This window comes from Narcine bancroftii, chromosome 1, assembly GCF_036971445.1.
Source record: "Narcine bancroftii isolate sNarBan1 chromosome 1, sNarBan1.hap1, whole genome shotgun sequence".
Lineage (NCBI taxonomy): Eukaryota > Metazoa > Chordata > Chondrichthyes > Torpediniformes > Narcinidae > Narcine > Narcine bancroftii.
In genome coordinates, this window is record NC_091469.1 from 63,346,242 (window position 1) to 63,352,340 (window position 6,099).

A 6,099-nucleotide genomic window follows, 5' to 3' on the forward strand; every position below is an offset into this window, starting at 1 on the left:
GGAACCACATTTGCAACCTTCCAATCCCCTGGAACCATGCCAGAGACTATTAATATCTGAAAGATTGTCACCAATGGATCTACAATCTCCAAAGCCACCCTGCTGATGTATCTCGTCTGGTCCAGGAGATTTTTCTATCTTTAATCCATTCAATTTACCAAGTACAATTTCTCTAGTAATCTTAACTGTATCCAACTATACTCCTTGAAGCCTCTGTCTGGCAGGGATATTACTAATGTCCTCTACAATGAATACTGGCATAAAATATTGATTTAATTCTTCTGCCATATCTTTTTAACCCATTATAATTTCCCCAGCATCGTTTTCTATCGGTCCTATGTCAACACGTATCTCTCTTTTATTCTTTATACTGTATATTTTTTTTAAAACTCAGTATTTGTTATGTTTGCCAATCTCCTTCCATAACTCATCTTTTCTTTCTTTATGACTTTTTTTTTATTTCTTTCAGTAAGTTTTTAAAGGAATCCCAGTCCTCTGATTTCCCATTAGTTTTAGCTTCCTTGTATGCCCTCCCCTTTGCTTTTATCTTGGCCTTCACTTCTTTTGTTAGCCACATTGGTACCATCTTTCCTTTGACTGATTTCCTTTTCCTTGGAGTATATCTATCCTGCATGCCTTTTATTATGTGCAAAAATATCTTCCAATCCTGCTCTGTTCCTCCCACTAATTTGCTTTTCCATTCGATGAGCTAGTTCCTTTCTCATACCATCGTAATACCATTTATTCCACTGAAAAATTGAAACATAACATTTTTACCTTTTCAAATTTGAAATTGAATTTGACCATGTAATGGTCACTTGCTTCCTAGAGGTTCTAAGATCTTTAACTCCCTAATAACCTCAGGTTCATTGCACATGACCCATTCGAGAACTGCAGATCCACTGGTGGGCTTTTCAACAAGATGTTCAAAAAATCCATCTCTTAGGTTTTCTATAAACTCACTCTCCTGTGATCCAGTAAATTCCTGCCCTTCCCAATCCCCTGCCATGTTAAAATCTCCCACAATTATTTTGATATTATCTTTGTGACATGCCCTTTGTATTTCTGTCTGTATCTCATAGTACACTTTTTGGCTTGTGTTTGGGGGCTTCCAAATTTAATCTTTTTTACACTTGGCATTTCTTAATTCGACCCATACTGATTCTACAACTTTAGACCCTATATCCCTTCTTTCTATTGATTTAGTGTCATTACACCATCAGAGCCACCCCTCCTGCCTATCTTTCCTATAGACTGTGTATCCTCGGATATTGAGCTCCCAATCGCACACCTCATTGAGCCATGTTTCAGTAATAGCCACAATGTCATACCTTTTTCATTGAATCTGAGCGACCAAATCATCTACTTTCTTTCTGAAACTACGTGCATTTAAGTATAATGCCCGTAAGCCCATTATCGATGTTGTTTGTGCTGTATTCCTGTTGAACAGCTCTTTCTCCTGTCAGCTCACCTGCTTTCCCTTTATGTTGTTATTGACCAACTTTTAACTATTAATTTCTACCTCTGTTGTAACTCCCTGTCTCACTGCTATCCTATTCTCTTTGCTCTCATTTTGATTTCCCTCCCCCTGCTAAGCTAGTTTAAACCCTCCCCAACAGCTCTAACAAACCCTCCTGCCAGGATATTGGTCCCTTTCCAGTTTAGGTGCAGCCCATCCTTTTTATAGAGATCTGACCTTCCCCAGAAGTGATCCTAATGATCTAGGAATCTGAAGCTCCTGTCCCCGACACCAACTCTTTAGCCATGCATTCATCTGCCATAGCTTCTTATTTGTATCCTGTCTAGCGCATGGCACAGGCAGCAATCCGGAGATTACCACCCTCGAGGTCCTGTCTTTTAACTTTCTACCTAACTCCCTATATTCCCTCTTGAGGACCTCGACTCCACCTCTATCTATGTCCCCATGTGGACCACGACATCTGGCTGCTCTCCCTCCCCTTCCAGAATGCTGCTGAGACACAAAATTTTTATTCATTTTGGCACTGCTTGCTCTTGCTGATGGAAAGACAGCACTTCCTTGGCTGAGTGATGAAAGAGCATCAATTAAATGGAAGTCATTTGAATGTCACACAAGCAGATAGAGTGTAACAATTGAACGGTGGAAAAAACTGAGATCAAGCAAGATAATCCTTGTGTTGAAGAATGTACAAGGTTGGAAGCTTGGTTAAGGTTTGATTCACCAGCTGATATTGAAAGTAACTGATTCATCCTGAGGCCGCAAACTGGGAAATGGTAGAATCAGCAAAGTGAGTGATCCCAGTCTCAGTGGCACAGAAACCCATGAGGTCCTTCTATAATCAGACAACCTTTTTGGTCAAAGCATAACTTGCTTCCACACCATTTCTGTGTGCTCTAAATTGACTGATTATGCAGGGTCCTTTGATGAGTGAGATTGATTGAGCTGGTGTATAGGCTGCTTGGATTTGTAAATGTTTCTTCCTCTCTTTATTCTTCACCTCTTTCAAGAATTCAAAGTACCTTGGATGCTTTCCAACCACGTTGAGCGGTCGAGGGTCAGAAACATCCATGGGTAAATGGAAATATCCATGGCATTTTGCGGTATTTTCTGTCTTCCTGGCAATCACTTGCACTGCTTGAATTCAGATGAAAGTGAAACAAAAACAGAAAATGTTGAAAAAGCTCAGAAGGTCAAGTCAGAGCTGACTAGGTAGGTGAACCAATCTGACAGAGTTCCAGCAAAGAGATATTAACTCTCTTTCCTTTTCCACAGATGATGTCTGATGCGCTGAATATTCAACACCATTTTTTGTTTGGTTTCAGTTTTCCAGCAATTTACTTTGTATTTTTTAACACAAAGCTTGTTTTTGAAACTAAAAGTCAGGCAAATGGAAGCTGTTGCCCACATATTAGAACTATTGAAATAAATTTAAAGCTTGAACTTGAAGCCCTGATGCCTTGATGAAGGCCTGAAGGCTGAAACATTGGTTATCTATCTTTATCTTTGCTATATAAAGTACACTGTTTGACCTGCTGTCTTTCTCCAGCCTTGTGTTTTTACTTCAATTATGACGCCTGGAGAGTTTCATGTTTTACTCCCTTCCAACCTTGAATGTTAAGGATGGTAGCCTCAGCGAAAATAGTAGCATTCTTTCAGCTATTCTGCTCATGAAGTTGGAGGGTTTTGCAAAGGCAGCAGTGGTGATGTTTCCCCAATGCTTTAAAATGCCTGCTGTTGTTCATGTTCTTGAAATGTATGGGAAGTTGGGGATAAGTCCTTGAGGTCAATGCTGAATTTATCACTGGTGATTGGAGCCTATAGAGCACACATGTCAAACTCAGGCCCCCGGGCCAAATTTGGCCCGTGATATAATTATATTTGGCCCGCAAGATCATATCAAATATGTATTAGAGCTGGCCCGCTGGCCGCCGCGCCAGTATAGCGCATGCACAGCTAATACTACAAATCCCAGAATGCTTTGCAAATGCGTTGGCGCCGGCCCGTCAGCCCGCTAATCACCCCATCTCCTCTCTTTACTTTCATTAGCATCTGTGACCTGTCGCCCAACTCACATGTAATAAACCCCTTACAAAAAATGGCCAAACCAAAGACAGAAAACAGGACCTTTCAAGACAGGTGGGAGGCAGACTATATGTTCATCATTTTAAAAGACAAACCTGTTTGTCATTGAAGCAAGTTGTTATTTTTTTGACTTGTTGGCTTGTGAAAAAAAAATACATTTAAAAGGAGCTTAAAGGCTATAGAGAAATATTATTCATTAAATATTTTATTTCTCATTTGTTAATGCTTCTTCTGGAAAGAGTTTAACCAAAACTATTATTAAACATTTATTTTAATAAGAAAAAGTTTAACATTACATATGTTGAAAGAAGAGAAAACATGCAGATGTTGTTGAAAATTTTCTATAAATATTTAGTTTGGCCCACGACTTAGTCCAAGTTTTTAATTTTGGCCCTCTGTGAATTTGAATTTGACACCCCTGCTATAGAGGATTTCATCGTGGATGTCTGCACTTCCTGAGAGGTGATCCAGGAGATGTAAGGTGATCCACATTAGGTTGGGGCTCATAATGGAACTTGATTGAGCAAAGCTCTACAGTGGGGCAGGTTGGTGAAAGACATTGGCTTTCTGGAATTTAGTGTTAGGTTAAAAGGAGGGGCAAAAGGTTTGAGAGAGCCGTGGTTTTCAAGGAATATTGGAAACTTGGTTCGAAGAAAAAGGGAGGCGTACATTAGATATAAGAAGCATGGAGTTAAGGAGATGTTTGAAAGATACATTGAATGTAAGAGGAATCTTAAGAGAGGAATTAGGAAAGCTAAAAGAAGGTACGAGGAAACTATGGCAAGCAGGGTGAAAACTAATCCAAAAGAGTTCTACAAATATGTTAATGGTAAGAGGAAAGCTAGAGACAAAATTGGTCCCTTAGAAAATCAGAGCGGAAAACTGTGTGTGGAGCCTAGAGAAATGGGGGAGATATTGAACAGTTTCTTTTCTTCGGTATTCACTAAGGAGAAGGATATTGGGAGATGTGAGATAAAAAAAAGCAAATTGGTAAATATGGGGAATATAGAGATTACAAAAGATGTAGTTTTAGGGCTTTTGAAGAATATAAAGGTGGATAAGTCTCCGGGACCAGACGGGATCTTCCCCAGGACATTGAGAGAAGTGAAGGAGGAAATAGCAGAGGCTCTGGCAGTAATTTTCCAAATGTCATTAGATATGTGGATAGTGCCGGAGGATTGGCGCATTGCGCATGTGGTTCCGTTATTTAAAAAGGGTTCAAGGAGGAAGCCTGGCAACTATCGGCCTGTAAGTTTGACGTCTGTGGTAGGTAAATTAATGGAGAAAATTCTTAGAGATAGTACTTATAAACATCTGGATAGACAGGGTCTGATCAGGAGCACTCAACATGGATTTGTGGGAGGAAGGTCATGTTTGACCAATCTGATTGAATTTTTTGAAGAGGTGACTAGGAATGTGGATGAGGGTAGCGCAGTGGATGTTGTCTATATGGACTTCAGTAAGGCCTTCGATAAGGTACCACATGGAAGGTTAGTTAGGAAGGTGCAGTCTTTAGGTATAAATTTTGAGATAGTCAAATGGATTGAACATTGGCTGAAAGGGAGAGGCCAGAGAGTGGTAGTGGATAATTGTCTGTCAGGTTGGAGGCCGGTGACCAGTGGTGTGCCTCAAGGATCTGTATTGGGCCCATTGTTGTTCGATATATACATTAATGATCTAGATGATGGGGTGGTGAATTGGATTAGTAAATATGCAGACGATACTAAGATAGGTGGAATAGTGGATAATGAAGAAGGTTTTCAAGGATTGCAGAGGGATTTGGGCTGCTTAGAAAAGTGGGCTGAAAAATGGCAGATGGAATTTAATGCTGATAAGTGTGAGGTGCTTCATTTTGGTAAGAAGAATCAGAACAGGACATACGTGGTAAATGGGAGAGCATTGATGAATACAGAAGAGCAGAAAGATTTAGGAGTAACGGTACATCGTTCCCTGAAGGTAGAAACTCACGTGAATAGGGTGGTGAAGAAGGCTTTTAGTATGCTGGCCTTTATCAATCATTGCATGGAATATAGGAGTTGGGAGGTGATGTTGATATTGTATAAGACGTTGGTGCGGCCTAATTTGGAGTTCTGTGTGCAGTTCTGGTCGCCTAATTATAGGAAGGATATAAACAGAGTGGAGAGAGTGCAGAGAAGGTTTACCAGAATGTTACCTGGGTTTAAGAATCTAGAGTATAGGGAGAGATTGGACAGATTAGGTCTTTATTCTTGGAGCGTAGAAGGTTGAGAGGGGATTTGATAGAAGTATTTAAGATTATGAAAGGGATAGACAGAGTGGATGTGGATAGACTATTTCCGTTAAGAGGAGGAAAGATTAAAACAAGAGGACATGAGTTAAGAATTAAGGGGCAGAGGTTTAGAGGTAACATGAGGGGGAACTTCTTTACTCAGAGAGTGGTAGCCGTGTGGAATGAGCTTCCGGGAGAAATAGTGGCGGCGGAGTCGATTGTATTCTTTAAGAAAAGGTTGGACAGGTATATGGATGAGAAGAAGATGGAGGGTTATGGGCATTGTGCA